Source organism: Giraffa tippelskirchi, chromosome 2, assembly GCF_054371585.1.
Source record: "Giraffa tippelskirchi isolate mGirTip1 chromosome 2, T2T-mGirTip1v1.2.pri, whole genome shotgun sequence".
Lineage (NCBI taxonomy): Eukaryota > Metazoa > Chordata > Mammalia > Artiodactyla > Giraffidae > Giraffa > Giraffa tippelskirchi.
Window position 1 is genome coordinate 186,604,579 of NC_137276.1, and position 20,135 is coordinate 186,624,713.

General features: G+C 36.7%; 1 protein-coding gene across 3 annotated transcripts in view; it reads right to left on the bottom strand.

The window, feature by feature from the left end:
- Positions 1-20,135, bottom strand: part of ZPLD1 (zona pellucida like domain containing 1) — a 664,056-nt gene that overhangs the window by 109,909 nt on the left and 534,012 nt on the right. Inside the window, exon 6 of one of the 3 annotated variants that reach the window (XR_014069128.1) lies at positions 16,694-19,115. The exons of the other annotated variants lie outside the window; for them this stretch is intronic. The gene's annotated coding sequence lies outside the window, so the exon portion shown is untranslated. Of the gene's footprint in view, positions 1-16,693; positions 19,116-20,135 lie in introns of those variants that run through there. 3 annotated transcript variants of the gene reach the window in all.

The following is a 20,135-nucleotide window of genomic DNA, read 5'->3' on the forward strand; positions in this document are numbered from 1 at the left end:
GATACCTGGTCATCTTGCCTTCAGCAAGAATCGTATTAAGTTGGTTTAGCAAGAATCCCCCAACCCTTGATGTCTGCTCTTAGTAATCTTTCATCCACTGACCTTCCTCACTCTGGTCTCTGGCTATAAATCCTCACTTGTACTTATTGTATGAGGAACTGAGCTCAGTGCCACACTGAAGTCTCTTTTCCCTTATTGCAAAATTACAGAATAAACTGTCTTTACCACCTTTAACTAGTGGCTGGCTCTGTTTTTCTTTGACAACAGGTAAGGGCTCTCCCCATTACAAAGGATCTTTATACTTCCTGTAGCACTCTTAATTCCTTTGATGAGAGTAAAACTAGCACAGAGCCAAAAGCCAAAATGCATTTGCTGGCTGTCACTGAATCGAAGGGGATAAAAATTTTATGCCATGAAAAATGGTAGAAATTGGTAGGAAGAAAATATGTGTCATTCTTATTTTCTTCCTCTTATCCTTCTCATTAAGTATAATTTCTTATTCCTCTGGCATTGTTGTTAAATATTTGATCTGTATTACCTCCCTTAGCCCTTGCTGCAAATCTATGAGATACAAAGTAAGATATAAACTAAGTAATCTGCGTTTTGGAAATGAGGCCACTGAGGCCTAGTTAGTAAGTGGTGGGAGCAGAACACTAGTCATTAAAGCTTAGGACACATTTCTTTAGCCACTCTGCTTAGAGAAGTTGCCAAGTGTAGAAGTGGGTACCATGCACCTTAACCACACAGAGGCTATGAAGAAGACCACATGTTGATGAATCACCAAGAAATTTAGTATAAGTTGTAGGAACAGGAGATGGAGTGAGGGGTGCAGCGGTCAAAAACCTAGGCTTTAGCGAGAGAGAACACACTCTCTGTGAGTGCTAATTCTACTATCTGTTAACCTTGTGATCTTCAAGAAGTCATTTATCTCCTCCCCACCTCAGTTTCCTCATCTGGATTATGCGGTGTTAGCTATTCATATTGCTACCATATTTTCTGGACCCCATAAGGACAAGTTTTTTGCTTAATGTCACTAAAAATCAAGACGTACCAAATAATCAATATAAAATAATCTTTTCAGCTGAAAAGCAGAAGAGTAATATGCAACTCAATTGTTTTTTCCTGAGGATAGGAAACCAGTCTGCTTGAAAGGTGTTTGCTCATTACCTCATTTGAGTTCTTGCACTGATAGTGCTACATGCAGTTGAATTTTCACTGAAATATGGCTCTCTAATTGTCACTTAAACATCTTCAAAAAGATTACACAGTGAAGTAGCTTGAGTCTGCAGAAGATTGTCTGTCACATTCAGGTAATGCAATTAGAGACAGAAGACATTGCCAGTGTTTGAGAATAAATCTTAAGACTTTTAAAGGCAGTGAAGCACAGCACGGCTGATTCATGCATCATGAGGACTATCTCTGGGGCACCAACATCTGCCTGACAAATGCTTCTACTAGGTTTTCAAAAGAAGCTATTAAACTTCCAACAACATGTAATTCAATTAAAGAAAAAAAGGATCTATGAATGAACAAGAAGCAAATGCAAACAAAACACCTCAATGACAGTCTATCTCAAAGAAATTGTGGACGTGGGTTATGAAAAGTAGTATGTCAAGATAAAACTACACAATTTCCAATAGACTAAAGAAAATCAGAAGAATCTTTAGATTCTGACTGTAAGGAAAATGTGGCTCAAATTTGATTGTCTATTTAAAAAGATAATTGTATTGCATTGATTAAGATAAGCAATTTACTCATAAAACAAATGCTTGTGTTTTGTACCCACCTCCCCGTGTCTTATCAAATTAGTTTTATGTCTTATGATAGATGGCATCATTGAGATAAAGTAATATGATATTATCATTGTGAGTATATAAAGTTGTATTAGTTTCCTTATTGCCACTTTAACAAATTACCACAGAGTTGGTTGCTTTAAAACAACACAAATTCATTGTCTCACAATTTTGGAGGTCAGAAGACCAAATGGTTCTTATGGGACTAAAATCAAGGTATCAGCAGGGCCATCTTCCTTCTGGAGGTTCAGAATCCATTCCTTGATTTTCCAGACTCTAAAGGACACCTGCATTCCTAGGCCTGTGACCACTTTCCATCTTCAAAGCCAGCAACTGCAAAACTCCAATCTCTGCTTCTATTGTGTGTCTCCTCTGAGTTTCCTGCCTCCCTCTGTCCCTTATAAGGACCCACATGATTACTTTGGATCCACTCAGATATTCCAGAAATAATCACCCCATCTCAAGACCCTTAACCACACCTGGTTATGCTATGTACAGTAACACAGCCGTGAGTTCCGGGGACTAGGACATAGCACATCTTTGGGGGTCTGCAACTCGGCCTAACACAAGAGGTAATTTGGAGGTAAATTGAGAAAGACTTTGTTTATGATGTTAGGCATCTGGACTTTATACTGTAAGCAGTAGAGTATTGATGAAGGTTGTCATCTACTTCCTAAGTCTTTTTTTCCTTTGCCTCATTGATGTTAATTCTCTGATTTAAGTTTATATTCCATTTCTAATCTCACATTCCAGGTTTTTTTTTTTTTTTAACTGCTGCACTCTGCATGGATAGGTCTTTTCCTGTCTTCTCCCTTTTAATTATCCTTATTAAGAGCAATGTTTTGAAAGGAAGACTCTGCCCTCTTAAAAAGCATTCCTCGGACCAAAATTTATCAGATGTCGGCATATAAATAACCCATGTGTTTAGTCACTCGGCCGTATCCAACTCTTTGCGACCCCATGGACTGTAGCTCACCAGGCTCCTCTGTTCATGGAGATTCTCCAGACGATAATACTGGAATGGGTTGCCATGCCCTCCTCCAGACAAATAACCCATATTTCTTTTCAAATTGTACTTTGTAAAATTTAGAAATCTACAAACATGGGACAGAGTCGATTTATTTAGGGAAGGCAGCTCCATGTTCAAACAAAAGGGTCAAACCACAACATCAGACTCATGCTCAGAAACAGGGAAGACCACATCCTGAGGACTGTAACCAAGATTCTGGTTAATTTTACCAGTCTAATTTTAAAATCACTTCTGAAAGCTCAATAGAGGCTGAGAGTAACTCTTAGCACTGTTAAGGACATCAGTGATCAATGGATTTTTTTTTTTAATTCAAAAATAAAGAAAGGAAATGAAAAACAAAAATCTATGTCAATGAAACTTTTAAAGTTTCCAGTTTAAATGTAAAAGCCAGGAAATGCAACTTAAGTATCTCAAGGGAACATTAGTCTGTTCATATTTCATGTGCTTCATTTCAAGGTATAACACTTAACAGTATAATTAGCAATCAAAAATATTTTATCTGTGCACTGTGGGTGTTTGATGTTATTATGAGATCCTTGATTTTTGCATTTCCTGACTTCTGTGTTTAAATGTATAACCTTAATGTTGCATTATTGTTGTGTCTTACATTAGTTATTGATGGCTTGTAAATGAAATAGATGCCTTAGCAGGTCTTTTCTTCCTCCAACTTCCGTAGATAATTTCTGCAGACATTTTATGAACCAATATTACAGAAGCTCTATAAAAACTGTAATGGAAAACAAGGCAATTTTTGCTGAAATGTATGGGAGGTTCTAAAAGGTTTTTCACTTTGAAACAATTATGTTGCATCTCTTTGAAAGATTGTTACTTGTTTTGCTTCTTTATGTCATCACATCTATTTTATCTTTCACTAAAAACATATTTCAAAAATTAAAGTTCCACAGCAATTTCCAACTTATCGAGGGCTTAAATGCAGCCTTGTAAGATCTGCATTATGTTCTCTCTCAAAATCACTGAGGCCTCTGGTAAAGGACAGAGTGAGCCAGTACTTAAAAGTATGCTAATTGTAAAATCGTTTCTTTGACATTTGTGATTTTCTATTGACACATTACAATGGCAAATGGCAAAATGATGAAAGATTGAATGCCAAAGATATTTCCAATTAAAATTTTTGCCAACTCAAAGCTCTAGCTTTCAAACACAGTAAGTAATTTAACAACAACAAAAAATCCACAGAACAATGTGTGGATATGAATCTATCTCCTTATGTGTCAAGTAAGAAAGATTCCTGCCATGTCTACTTTTTCCCAGGCAGCTCCCCACCCACTACTGCCAACAGTAAGCAGAATTCAAAAATCTCAAAATTACATTATTTTTCCTGTCTAAAATACTCTTATTCTTCAGAGCACACTGATAAAAGTTTGGATATGGGCAGTCATTGAATATAAAATTAGAGATATAATGGAAATATCTAATGTAAAAACAACTCTGAGCAAATGACGTTTTGGCCATATTTATGATTTTATAGGCACATTGAGCTCACGGAACAGCACCAATGCTGAGTACAAGTCTGGGCCAGTAGTTGTCTTTGACATGGTGTCTGAATTTATCAATTCAGTCACCTGAGTAGAAATGCTAAAATTTTTGCTGTTATGCATTCACATATTCTAGTTCAGTTTTGGTCTTAGAAATCTATAGTTCCAATATACAATCAAAATAAAAAATACAAATTTATACAAATAACCTTCCCCTCCAATTCATATTATTTCAACCTGAGATAAGATGTTACAAATGTACTAGATGTATTTCCAGATTTCCAGCAATTTTTTTCCAAAAATTGTTTAATGATTTATGATTCTAAGGTACATAACACCCCAAATATATTTTCCTGAACTATGGTATATTGTATCTTAATGAGAAAAATCAACATATTTACATGAAGACACTCAGAAAAAATGTGCAACTATTTTTGAAGTGTAAGTTAGTTGTGGAAAGAAGTCTGTGACAGTCTCCTTAGAGAAAGATTTCTGATGATTACTATTGTTGCCAAGCTTTTCTTCCAGCACAAAACTAACAGCACAATTCATGCCAAGTACCTGAGAGAAGGTGGATTACTATAAAGAGAGGTGAGCAGTTTTTCTGTCAAGTGTCAGATACTAAATGTTTGATTCTTTGCAGGACACATATAGTCTCTGTTCTATATTCTTGGTGCTTTTTTTGCTTGTTTGGGGTTTTTCCTTTTGATGACACTTTAAAAATGTAGAAACCACTTTCAGCTATGGGCTATGATTTAGTGTGCAGACCGAAGTCTGCCAACTCCTTTTACAGAGGAAAGGAACACTGACAAAATTAGGTCCCCACAAGGTTAAGTATAATTCCCTGAAACAGCGATCCTTTACTGCTTAACAACATGCATAAATACAAAAATACAATAGTGATCATTTATTTTGTTCACATATCTGCAGTTTGGAACCAGAGATCAAATCGCCAGTATCCATTGGCTGTGTGGATCACCACAAACTGTGGAAAATTCTTAAAGAGATGGGAATACCAGACCACCTGTCCTGCCTCCTGAGAGATCTATATGCAGGTCAGGAAGCAACAGTTACAACTGGACATGGAACAACAGACTGGTTCAAACTGGGAAAGGAGTATGGGAAAGGCTGTATATTGTCACCCTGCTTATTTAACTTATATGCAGAGTACATCATGAGAAATGCTGGACTGGAAGAAGCAGAAGCTGGAATCAAGATTGCTGGGAGAAATATCAATAACCTCAGATATCAGATGACACTGCAGTAATGGCAGAAAGCGAAGAGGAACTAAAGAGCCTCTTGATGAAAGTGAAAGAGGGGAGTGAAAAAGTTGGCTTAAAACTCAACATTCAGAAAACTAAGATCATGGCATCTGATCCCATCACTTCATGGCAAATAGATGGGGAAACAATGGAAACAGTGACAGATTTCATTTTGGGGGGCTCCAAAACCACTGCAGTTGGTGACTGCAGCCATGAAATTAAAAGACTCTTGCTCCTAGGAAGAAGAGTTATGATCAACCTAGATAAATTATTAAAAAGCAGAGACATTAGTTTGCCAACAAACGTCCGTATAGCCAAAGCTTTGGTTTTTCCAGTAGTTATGTATGGATGTGAGAGTTGGGCTCTAAAGAAAGCTGAGCACCAAAGAATTGATGCTTTTGAACTCTGGTGTTGGAGAAGACTCTTGAGAGTCCCTTGGACTGCAAGGAGATCCAACCAGCCCATCCTAAAGAAAATCAGTCTTGAATATACATTGGAAGGGCTGATGCTGAAGCTGAAACTCTAATACTTTGGCCACCTGGTGTGAAGAACTGACTCATCTGAAAAGACCCTAATGCTGGGAATGATTGAAGGCGACAGGAGAAGGGGACGACAGAGGATGAGATGGTTGGATGGCATTACCGACTCAGTGGACGTGAGTTTGAGTAAAGTCCAGGAGTCGGTCATGGACAGGGAGGCCTGGCGTGCTGCACTCCATGGGGTTGCAAAGACTTAGACATGACTGAGCAACTGAACTGTACTGAAATGGACTGCAACACTCCAGGCTTCCCTGTCCTTCACTATCGCCCAGAGTTTGCTCAAATTCATGTCCATTGAAGTAAACTAAATATATCTTTATAGTCAAGATTAGAGAGGTCTTTGAAGTATTTCATAAAACTTTCTGGAAGTCTAATGTATTTAGTTGCAGGATTTATGTTTGGAAAGTAGACACCATGAGCTTATTTTACACACACACACACACAACAAAAAATGATAGAAGGTCAGCTTTCTAGCTTATGTGAAATGATTTAGGGAAATTAAAAGAGATCAGCACACCAAAAGAGAAGCACATGTTAGGTGGATCCTTTCTCCTTCTGGATAATTTTCCAAAGAAACTAAAAATTTACTTAATCTGCAACTTAAAAAGAATAGGAGGTACCTTTCTGACATTTTTAGTTGGGAGTCTAGGATATCATTGGGCTTTCAGTTCAGTTCAGTAGCTCAGTCATGTCCAACTCTTTGCAGCCCCATAGACTACAGCATGCCAGGCTTCCCTGTCCATCACCAACTCCCAGAGCTTGCTCAAAGTCACATCCATCAAGTTGGTGATGCCAACCAACCATCTCACCCTCTGTCATCCCCTTCTCCTCCTGCCTTCAATCTTTCCCAGCATCAGAATCTTTTCAAATGAGTCAATTCTTCACATCAGGTGGCCAAAGAATTGGAGTTTCAGCTTCAGCGTCAGTCCTAACTGAATATTCAGGACTCATTTCATTTAGGATTGACTGATTTGATCTCCTTGCAATCCAAGGGGCTCTTAAGAGTTTTCTCAAACACCACAGTTCAAAAACATCAATTCTTCAATGCTCAGTTTTCTTTATGGTCCAACTCTCACATCTATACACGACTACTGTAAAAACCATAGCTTTGACTAGATGAACTGCTGTAGGCAAAGTAATGTCTCTGATTTTTAATACGCTGTCCATGTTGGTCAGGCAGCACTGGGCTTACATGTTTATTATTTGAGATACTTTTCAATTTTAGCAGCTTAAGTGAACCTCTATATTGTTTCACTTTGCAACAGTTCAATAATCTTTTAGAAGTTGGAATACTGACTTAAACACAAGGCTGTGACTGACCAGTTAAGCAGAGTGTGAAAAGGGAAAAACAGCTCTGGGGTGTACCACTGCCCATTCCAGCAATCAATTTATAGCACCACAACTTCATCAGTTGTTTAGAAATCTCTATCTATCATGAAGAACCTTAGCAGTAAACCATGCTCTTCGTGATTGCTGCGCTTTGATTTTACTTTCTCTAGCTCAAGGCAGGGAACTTACAGGCTTAATGAAGACATTTACATCATGGTGAATTCTTACGGTAATCCAAACACCTTAAAAACCTGTTGTTTGCTCTAAATATCTGAGTAAGCTAGACTTAAAACTGAGTTAAAACTTTCAAAACATTTTTTTATGGATTTTAAAACACAGATGCCCTATTCTCAGAAGATTTGTGTACAGATATGCATATAAATTGTGGTTGTATGCTATTACAATTTTTCCATTGATAATATGATAGTGCTAACAAATTTTCTAAATAGGAGGGACTTACAGGTAGAAATCAGGTTGGGGTAGAAGTTAGGAATCTGCTTTGAAGCTATTTAGAATAGAAAGCACACTGTTTTTATATTGTATGTTTATACCTAGGGCTTAAAATTATCTTTGTGGGAAAAGCATAGTATTTTACAATAGATTGTACATTTATTTGCAGTAGCTTGGGAAACTCTCATGGAGACTTTTGAGACCTAATTCATTTCCATCAGGTCATGCATTTGCATTGCAGGGAAAGAAGAATAATTTTTCTACCTAATTTTACTACCCTTGTAAGTTCTCACTGGGGCCCCTCTAACAAAATACAGATTAACAAGACAAAAAGGAGTTTATTGACACAGGTGGCTCATGAATACATAGAAGATCTGCAGAGGCAAAAATAAATAACTTTTAGAGGTGGCTTAGAATTCAGGTTTAAATACCATCTTAATACAGGGAGGAGAAGGAGATGCAGGATCCTGAAGGGACAGTCAGTGATTTTAAGAAAAGATGAATAGGCCTTTAGAAAAACAGATTAGAGATATGATAGTTTGTGACAAAGCTTATCTGGGTGTGATGTCAACCTCTAGTGTCTTATTTTGTGATAAGTTTTATCCTCCTTGAATGATAAACACTCCCCTACCTCTGGGTGGGATTGATGACCACTGAGTTCCTTTTAGAGCATTTGTCTTTAAGCAAATAAGGGGAATTCAGAAAAAGCCTTTCCCTGAATTTGCTATTTTCCAGGTTCCTACAACTAAAAATAATCAATAAAACAAAGTGGAAGCCTTGAGGGTGGGATGCCTTGAATTCCTACAGGAATATTTTAGGCTGGCATATTCTGTGACCCTTCAAGCATTAACTCTGAAAACTGATAAACTTCCCAATATAACAAGGAGGATGTGACAAATTACATATCCATTTTGGCCTGGTTTATAAGCATTCCTTCATAGGTCCTTCTCAAGTCCAGATTCATTTACATTTTTTCAATATCCAATATGCTATTAACCCTATCACCATCACATAATGCAAATAATTCTCAATAATTCTTTCTTCAATCAACATTAGAAAACCATGACATTGAAGATCTCATCTGAGATTACCATCATTAACTTTCCATTGTATTATCTAAAGGCCTGGCAAGAAAAATGATACTAAAATTGACCACCACTGAAGAACATATCATCAATCTGGTTCTCAGGTTATATATTAAACTCAGTCCTATCTTTGGAACCAGAAAGCTATATAAATGTACCACATTAACCTAGACCCATGCAGAATCACTTCCCCTGAGTTATATCTCAATATTCAACCCTAAATTTATACCTAGGGACCAAATGAGAAAGAAACATGAAGCATACTGTTATGGGACTATAAAATCAAAGTAAAAATTACTGCCTTTTAGATTATTCAGAGCCTCCTACATTGAAATTTTTTAATAGGAAATACGTTTGCTTTTTGAAGTGGTTTGAGGTTAGTTGTACATGGCAAGAACATGATTTATCCTAGAACTTATATTCATTTAAGGTAGTTTGGAGGACTGTGATGGAAAGTAATAGAAGCTAAAGTCCTCTCAACAAGAAATAATACATTTAATTTAGAGTTTAGTATCTAGGTAGACCCTTGAGTGAAGATGACAGGCCAACCAGATGTTGGTTATATCATTTTGCCTCTGGAAAATTTACTAAATTAATTAAGAAATAAAACACAATAATTGAAAATGTGTAGCGACAGTATCTCCATCTCAGGGCACATCAAGTTCATTTTTGAGGACCAGTCTTCTTCATTTATTTAATTACCTGCCTGGGCCATACAGGCAGTTAGGTGCAGCCTGTGTCTAGAAGGAAAGAATCACAAGGAGAAGAAGTGCAACAAAAATGAGAGTATGGGGAAAAGAAACCACTGCCCAGGGAAGTAGGCTTGAAAAGATAGACAGTTAAGGGTATCTTCAAACCCTAAGACAAAGGTAAGCCTTGGGGGTAAAAATAGGAACATTAATCAAAAGTCGTAGCACCCACCTTTCTGTCCTCATCTGGCACCCAGATGTCTATTGTATGGATGATTAAAAAAAAAAAAATAGGTCTCTTCTCTAAAGGATTTCCTGAGCCCCAGAAAAAAAATATCTCCTAATTTCTAATATTTTCAAACAGTTATAACAGTCACATGTCTGTCCAATTGCTCTAAAGTGAACCTATCAAAACACCCAACTCTGCACTGAACTATGATGTGCTTTCAGTTTCAGTTTAGTCGCTCAGTCATGTCCAACTCTTTGCGACCCCATGAACCACAGCACGCCAGGCCTCCATGTCCATCAACTCCCGGACTCCACCCAAACCCATGTCCATCGAGTCGGTGATGCCATCCAACCATCTCATCCTCTGTCGTCCCCTTCTTCTACTACCCTCAATCTTTCCCAGCATTAGGGTCTTTTCAAATGAGTCAACTCTTCACATCAGGTGGCCAAAGTATTGGAGTTTCAGATTCAACATCAGTCCTTCCAATGAACACCCAGAACCGATCTCCTTTAGGATGGACTAATTGGATCTCCTTGCAGTCCAAGGGACTCTCAAGAGTCTTCTCCAACACCACAGTTCAAAAGCATCAATTCTTTGGTGCTCAGCTTTCTTTAGAGTCCAACTTTCACATCCATACATGACCACTGGGAAAACCATAGCCTCCACTAGATGGACTTTTGTTGACAAAGTGATGTCACTGCTTTTTAATATGCTGTCTAGGTTTATTCCTTCCAAGGAATAAGCGTCTTTTAATTGCATGGCTGCAATCACCATCTGCAGTGATTTTGGAGCCCCCAAAAATAAAGTCTGACACTGTTTCCCCATCTATTTGCCATGAAGTGATGGGACCAGATGCCATGATCTTAGTTTTCTGAATGTTGAGCTTTAAGCCAACTTTTTCACTCTCCTCTTTCACTTTCATCAAGAGGTCCTTAGTTCTACTTCACTTTCTGCCATAAGGGTGGTGTCATCTGCATATCTGAGGTTATTGGTATTTCTCCCAGCAATCTTGATTCTGCTTCTTCCAGCCCAGTGTTTCTCATGATGTACTCTGCATATAAGTTAAATAAGCAGGGTGACAATATACAGCCTTGACGTACTCCTTTTCCTATTTGGAACCAGTCTGTTGTTCCATGTCCAGTTCTAACTGTTGCTTCCTGATGATGTGCTTAACATGGTTTATTTTCAAATATACTTAGGCAGTAAAGCATAATAAGATCTGTGAGAAGTTTGCAACATGAAATAGAGAAATCCATATTAAAAAGAAATATGTTACTCTAGAGGAGATGGACTTAATTTAGGGAGTGTGTGCATGCATGCTCAGTCACTTCAGTCGTGTCTGACTCTGTGAGACCCCATGGACCATGGCCTGCCATGCTCCTCTGTCCATGGGATTCTCCTGGCAAAAATACTGGAGTAGGTTGCCATTTCCTTCTCCAGTGATAAAGTATGAAGCAAGTGAAGTGAGTGAAATGAAGTCAAACAGTAGTGTCTGACACTTTGCAACCCCATGGATTGCACCCCACCAGGCTCCCTTGTCCATGGAATTTTCCATGGAAGAGTACTGGAGTGGGTTGCCATTGAGAACATTAAAATAATAGAAATAAAATCTTCAAAAATAAATTAGTACATCTAGAAATAAAGATACTAGGTAGGTATGTAGGTAGGATGCACTGATGAAGAGGGTGGAAATCTATGTCTCCTGAAATTAAAAAAAAAAAATAGTTTAAAAAGTTAATAAAAATCCTCAAAAGATAAAAATTTAAATATTACCAAAAATCTAGTAAAAAAAAAAAAACAGAAAAATGAGAGAAAATAAACAATATGAAGAGTATATCAATGTATCATCTAAGAAGTCCAACAGCTAATCAACTAGAATTCACATACTCAGACCAGAGTGGACAGAGATAAGAAGAAAATCATCAAAGTGAATGAGAATCATCAAAGTGAATGAGAATTTTTCAGAAATAAAGGACATGATCTCAGGATTGAAACAGTAACTAAGTACTCGACATAATAAATGGAATAATACATCTAGACACTTTACTGTGAAATTGTGGAGCTCTCTTTGGATAAAGAGAAAAATTTAAAAAGCTTTGGGGGGGGATTAAAATTTACCTACAAATAAAAGAAAATTACCAGCAGAAGACTTATCATCAATACTACATGCTAGAAACTGATATACTAACACCTTTAAAATATGAAAGAAAGCAATTCTTAACCTAGTCGGAAATCTCAAAATTACAGCTTTGGGTCAATATTTAGGTAAGATTGTTAGAGCAGCTAGTGACTGAAGGTAGTGGTGTCTGAGAAAGGAAGTAAAGAAAGGATCAAATATAAACAGTTCTCAAATGGGAATTCCAAATGGTAAGACAAGAGCAAGATTCAGGGACTTAGTTTTTTTAAAATGATGACAAGATACAAAAGAAAACAGTAAAAATATGGAAGCAGAACATTTTGATATACAAAAGCCTGATAGGCTCTTCCATTTACTATTCATATATAGCCAGAATAATGTGAAAATGTATATTAGCTATCAAATTTTGTAATCTATAGTCAAACAGAGAATATATATGCTATAAAATGGAATATGCTTACATCAACTTTGATGATGCAGAAGTTAAAATGACAGAAATTGTAAGATATGGGAGAGCTGAAGAGAATGGCATGGGTGCTAGTATCCTCATCTTATAAAGTCAGGAGTCAAGAGATAAGCTCACAGGTAATGTGGGAGAAAAAGTGATGTAAATTAAAATTAGAAAAGTAGCCAGTAGAAGATTGAAAAATAATAATGTAATTTAACAGAAACATGGAGAAAACATTAGGGGAAAGTAAATGGCCATATCCTCGCAATCATGGAGGAAAATAAACAGAAGACATCAAAAAAATAATTTATCAAGAAATGACAGAATAGTCATACAGTTTAGAAATGTTAAGGTGACAACTGAGACAAACAGGTGAAAGAATCAAAAATAGATATTTTTGAAAAGGGAGATTAGAATAAGTATTGTTTTCATTATAAGTAGTTCTGCATAACTTTATTTTTAAATAGACATGTGTATTTCTGCAAGGAGATCAAACCAGTTCATCCTAAAGGAGATCAGTCCTGAATATTCATTGGAAGGACTGATGTTGAAGCTGAAACTCCAATACTCTGGCCACCTGGTGCGAAGAACTGACTCATTGGAAAAGATCCTGATGCTGGGAAAGATTGAGAGCAGGAGGAGAAGGGGACGACAGAAGATGAGATGGTTGGATGGCATCACCGACTCGATGGACATGAGTTTGAGCAAGCTCTGGGAGTTGGTGATGGACAGGGAAGCCTGGTGTGCTGCAGTCCATGGGGTTGCAAAGAGTCAGACATAACTGAGCAGCTGAACTGAACTTAAGTATTTCCTAACAACGAAAAATATGAGATCAGTTAAATACTTATAACCATCAAAATGTAATAAGAAAACATAAACATTTAATACATTAACTTTTTAAGTATTATGGTTTCAACTTTTCTCCCACATACCCATTTACTTCTGAAGCCTAGTTTTGAGGCTGTGAGACCTACACAGTATTTTTAGATATCATTTTATCCAATTTATTTCTAAAGTACCTAGCATGACACAAGCGACCTCTTAGGTTTTGAAATTGATGATCAAAAATAAGTTTCCAGCAGTAAATATATTTTTCTTCAGGAATTTTACAAACTATTTCAGAGATTATAAAAATAAATTTATCTACAATGAAAGAATGAAAAATACTTACAGGTGTATCCATAGAGTAGTAGAATGAGGAGTAACTCATTGGGCAGTTCCTTGGGGAGAGTTCTCAACTTTGGCTATACAACAGAATCAACAGTATTTTTAAAAATATACTTTATTAAACCTGGAATCCACTACTCAGTCATGTATATTTCTAAAATAGCATCCAAGTGAGTTTAAAGTGCCAACAAGGTTGCAAACAACTATGGTAAACAGGGGCTATCTCTTATTGTTTCCATAAGGAATTCTCTCCCAGGTTTTCTGGAGTAATTTATTTGTTTCTCTGAGATTAGAAGAAAGTTCAGTTGAGAAATGGAGAAAATGGGAAAAGTTATTATAATTCTGTTGTAAGAAACAAAACATAGTAATCAACATAGAGACAACACTGATTCAAAGAAAACTGATCCTAACAGTGGTAGCAGAAAACAATAATAGGGAACTTGGAAGTTGAGGTCGAAATTTCTGGGAACTGAACAGGAGCAGGAGGAGAGAGATTTTCTGGTCTAATAGATATTGTTTGTGCCTATGACCATGTCTAAGTGTGTGTTCATAGCCCTGCTTGCTACTAACACTGAATCATGCTTGAAAATAAAATAAATATTAATCAATTTACATGCATAGTATAATTTAAACAAATCCTATGAATAATGTTCTAAGAAATAATAAGTTTAGGAAGTAAAACAGGTCCTTATGTTAGCAAATTTGGCACATGATCCTATATAGTGAGTGAAATTAGCTTTGCTAAGATTAAGAATATTACACTATTTCAAGATAACCTAGTATTCTTCACTGGTGTTTATCATTGTTTCAATATGCACTATGGCATATTGTAAATGGTACTAAATTTAATATTTTCTTTCTGTTTGTAGTAATTTTCTTAGATATCCATAAATACATTTTAAGAATCATTTACTATTTGTAGAATTCCAAAGATTTTCAATTTCTTATTGGCAAATCACAGAGATTAATATCTGTCAGGAATTTGGAAACATTACATCTTTCCTTTTTATTTAAAGTATGTGTGGATCATAATAAACTGTGGAAAATTCTTAAAGAGCTGGGAATACCAGACCATCTGACCTGTCTCTTGAGAAACCTGTATGCAGGTCAGGAAGCAACAGTTAGAACTGGACATGGAACAACAGACTTGTTCCAAATAGGAAAAGGAGACATCAAGGCTGTATATTGTCACCCTGCTTATTTAACTTATATGCACAGTACCTCATGAGAAACGCTGGGCTGGAGGAAGCACAAGCTGGAATCAAGATTACCAGGAGAAATATCAATAACCTCAGACATGCAGATGACACCACCCTTATGACAGAAAGCGAAGAAGAACTAAAGAGCTTCTTGATGAAAGTGAAAGAAGAGAGTTGGCTCTCCTCTTGGCTTAAAGCTCAACATTCGGAAAACTAAGGTCATGGCATCTGGTCACATCACTTCATGGCAAAGAGATGGGGAAACAGTGGAAACAGTGTCAGACTTTATTTTTGGGGGCTCCAAAATCACTGCAGATGGTGACTGCAGCCATGAAATTAAAAGACACTTACTCCTTGGAAGGAAAGTTATGACAAACCTAGATAGCATATTTAAAAGCAGAGACATTACTTTGCCAACAAAGGTCTGTCTAGTCAAGGCTATGGTTTTTCCAGTAGTCATGTATGGATGTGAGAGTTGGATGGTGAAGAAAGCTGAACACCAAAGAATTGATGCTTTTGAACTGTGGTGTTGGAGAAGACTCTTGAGAGTCCCTTGAACTGCAAGGAGATAAAACCAGTCCATCCTAAAGGAGATCAGTCCTGGGTGTTCATTGGAAGGACTGATGTTGAAGCTGAAACTCCAATACTTTGGCCACCTGATGTGAAGAGTTGACTTATTGGAAAAGATCCTGATGCTGGGAAGGATTGGGGGCAGGAGTAGAAGGGGACGACGGAGGATGAGACGGCTGGTTGGCATCACCGACTCGATGGACATGGGTTTAGGCAGACTCCAGGAGTTGGTGATGGACAGGGAGGCCTGGCATGCTGCGATTCATGGGGTCGCAAAGAGTTGCACATGACTGAGCGACTGAACTGAACTGAAATGATAAAGTTATGAACGCTTTAAAAAATCAAGTCCTCACACTTTTCAAGGGAGGAGACTTCTTAACCAATGAGAACAACTAACTTTGGGGAGAGAAATACATGTGTGTTAGTTAGGAGAGAGGTAGTATTTATAGAGAATTATCATTAGACCAATGAGGAAACAACTGGGCAATTTTGGGAACTGTTGGAAAATATCTACATGGGTGCAGTGACCAATGAAGGAACTGAAGCAAGAAAATATCAATTCATGCCCCTGAATTCGCAGATCTGAAAAAACAAACAAACAAACAAACAAACAAACATGTAGCAGCCATTATCTCACTGTTGTTATTTAGTCACTAACTTTTTTCCAATTTTTTTGAGACCCCATGAATGATAGCCCACCAGGCTCCACTGTCCATGAAATTTCCCAAGCAAAAATAATTAAGTGGATAGGCTTTTCTTTCTCCTTGGGAATCTTCCCAACCCAGGGATCAAACCCACATTTCCTGCATTAGCAGGCAGACTCTTTACCACTGAGCCACTAGAGATCCCCATTATCTTGTTAGTCCTCCATTTAGTCAGCTTTTCATTTTCCAGTATTTCTACAATAGAATAATCTCCAGTTGAAATCTTGCAAGAGTGTTCTAGCAAGATTCCCTTCATTTGTTAACGGAAAGATGACCACACCTATAGCAGAGAAATATCCCTCCATTATTTGATGATGCTCCCTCTTCTCTATTGAATTTGCAATTAACTTTCAATTAAAATTTTAATGAAATCAGAGATACAGATAAAGATACTTAGTATTTAGTGTTAAAAACACAACTATAGAAAAACTAGGTGAGTTCTATTTTCTTTTCTCAAATATTGACAATAGTATAACCTACTATGCTTATCTTGCTACCTCATCCATCAAGAATCTGAGAATTAAGTATTATAATTAATCACAGTAAACAACATTAGGCATTGGTTATCCTAATTGATTTACTTTTTATTTGTATTTTGATAGTTATGATTCAAATGTTTATTATATTTCTGTGTTTTGTGGTAAGCCACTTCACTAAAGTACTTAGGAACAGAAAAAAAAATTCACATTTATTAAAAATATATAAGATCCAATACAATTTTCATATTATACTTTACTTAGTAAATACTAACTCTATATGGTTCATATTATTGTTCTCATTTTACATATGAGAAAACAGATTCAGATAATTTTAAAGAATCTGCAAGGCAAAGTAGAGCTAATTATCTGTGAATCCAGAGCTGGTATTTAAACCTAGATATCTCTCACTACAAAGCCTATATTTTTTCTACTGTACCACAACACTTTTTCTTTCCACAGGAACTGCAGTTACTTCCAGAGAATTGATGAAGGATGTCTTATCTGGTTGTGATTACTGTATTATTAGATTAGACAGCTATTTCTCTTACTTGTTCGCACACACACACACACACGCACACACACACACACACGCACACATTCCTAGACTCTAAAAGATGCGTGAGCAAAGACAAAGTTCAGCAGAAGCAAAACATTCACACAACTGGTTGTGAGTCCCTGCTTGACTCCTGCTATAATGACATTTTCATTCACTCTCATATCAAACTAGGAAAGCTACATAAGGTCCAGGGGCCCATGCAAAGCAGAGAGAAGGTAAGAATCCTCTCCATCTGTACTATCTGAAATCAGAGCTGGTGAAGTAGAGAGCAGGGTAAGATCAGAGGTTTTCCCCAAATTCTGGAATACAAGAAGACTGAAATCTTTCAAAAATTTTCTCTTCAATGCTGTGGATCTAACCAAGAACAAAAGTGGAAAAAATTTTCTCTCTCTGCTGCCCACGCTGAATGCGAATATTCAAATTTGTGAGAGGGCAATCAGAATGGGTGACTGTGCAAAATTTAACTGTACATACATAAATCTGAAATGTTATAAGTAGATCAGGGACTATAAAATATAAATTTTCTAGAAATGAATCTTCTCCAGATTCTGACTGCTATGGCCTCTTTATAAGGATAGAAAAGGAAACTATGTTCATACAGCTTCAATTATCTTTCACATTATTGAAAAGATACTGTAAGGTAGATATTAGAGCAACTTGTTAACTATGATAATGATACAATCAAAGCAAATGCTATTAAACACAATGGAATGTTACAAACTATCATAATTAGAGAAGCACAATTTAAATAAACCATAAAAAGTTTTTTGAAACGATAAAACTATTCTTTTAGGATTTAGAGCTCCATTTGTTCCTTTTCTCCCCTAGCTGGCAAATTTGTCTAGCTACTTATTTATTTATCAAAGTGCTTTAATCAAGGGAAATGCTTCATCATCACATTTCATTAAAGGTAGTCTTGAGCTGAGCACAGCAGAAAGAGGTCATGATTGTGTTGCGAAGCTTCCCTAAATTAGACACTCACTAAAATGAAATGTTTCCATCACTGATAAAATAGATTTTTATAATTAAATAAGCTTTACTTAAAATCTAGTAAAACTGACTGACAAAAATATGTTCTTCTGTCTTATTCAGCATTAGCAAGTCCCTATTTGCATCTTGGATTTCTCACCTATTTTTAAACATCTTTTAAAAAATTGTGATAGGTTTTTCCTATATGCAGAACAAGTATATATTTTTAAAGTACTCTATAAGGAAGGCTCAATTAATCATTTTTAGTGGCTCCTCTGAAAACTAGGTCAAGCTAGCCTTTCATTTGCAAATGGAGAAGAAGGCCCATTAAGTTCAAGTGAATTGATCAAGGTCCTATCATTAGAACAATTTATGAATGGATGTTTTTAAATTCCAAAATGCTATCAAAGAGCTTAAAAGAAAGCATTGCATAAAATGAAGCTATTTCATTATTCCTTTAATGAAGATGGTTAGCATGATGCCTTACAACCAAGAAGTTGAAGCTAGCCAAAAGGTGTGAAAATATGAGGAATTACATATGTACTACTCACTTAGTAGTTTTTTAAGTCAATTTATAAAACACATTACCTGTAATTTAAATAGCATTATCAGTGTTGTCAGTTTACACATAAAACCAGAGATTATTTTTTGAAATTATTCTTATTGCTAGAAATAATTAATAAAATAGTATACAGTAGTGAAATAATTAATAAAATAGTATATGGTAGTGAAGATCTTGGAGAAGGAAATGGCAATCCACTCCAGTATTCTTGCCTGGAGAATCCCAGGGAAGGCGGAGCCTGGTGGGCTGCCATCTGTGGGGTCGCAGAGAGTCGGACACGACTGAAGCGACTTAGTAGCAGCAGCAGCAGCAGTGAAGATCTTATGGAAGCAACAAAACCTGTGCTCATCCATTCATGTATGGACTCTGCATTTCAGGTTGCTTCACATTACACATCTCAGAGAAGTCTTGTTAATGATATCCTGTAAGGAAAACAGCCTCTTAATTCATTCATCTTCCAAACCAGCCCCAATTCTCCTGTTAGCAATTACAGCCAACAAAAGCTATTATATTACTGACAAGGAGTGTCATCAATCCACTAATCTAGACACTACTTAGTAATTCTTTAGTGTATCTTCCCTGGTGGCGTAGAGGATAAAGAGTCTGCCTGCAATGTGGGAGACCCAAGTTTGATCCAGGGTCAGGAAGATCTCCTGGAGAAGGAAATGGCAACCCACTCCAGTATTCTTGCCTGGAGGAGCCCCATGGACAAAGGAGCCTGGTGGGCTACAGTCCATGGAGTCACAAAGAGTCGGACACGACTGAGCGACTTAACGTTCACGTTTAGTGTAAATTAAAATAAACACAGAAATTGGAAAGGCAAGAAAAAGGATGAGAGACACATAAGAAAAAGAAACTGAAAGTTTTTTTATATCATTCATTCATTCCCTGAATATTTATTTACTGTCTTTTTTGTACCAGTCAGCAAAGATTCTATATAGGGAGAAAAGAGGCATGGCCCTTGCTTCGGTGGGACTTACTATTGAATTCCAGAGAAATATTCTTTAATTCCATTTAATCAATTTTGAAATTAAGAATACAGAAAAAAATATAATGAATGCAAAACTTCACTCCACTTTCGTTCCCCTTCTTGTCATCTGAATTCCATGGGAGTGACCGCAGGGTGTTATGTAACTTCTCTGTGTCCGTGTTCTCACAACAAAATGGGAGAAATAATTGCATCTATCTTAAATGTGTATTCGGAAGATTAAAAGAATTAATCAATATAAAACCAAACATAGAACAATGTGTGACATTATAAGAGGGCTTTAGTAAATGTTAGCAATTTGTTACTATGATAGTTATTATGATTTAAAATTGCTCTGACATATTCTTAAGTGCCTGCCTCTTGAGAAATACGTATGCAGGTCAGGAAGCAACAGTTAGAACTGGACCTGGAACAACAGATTGGTTATAAATCAGGAAAGGAGTATGTCAAGGCT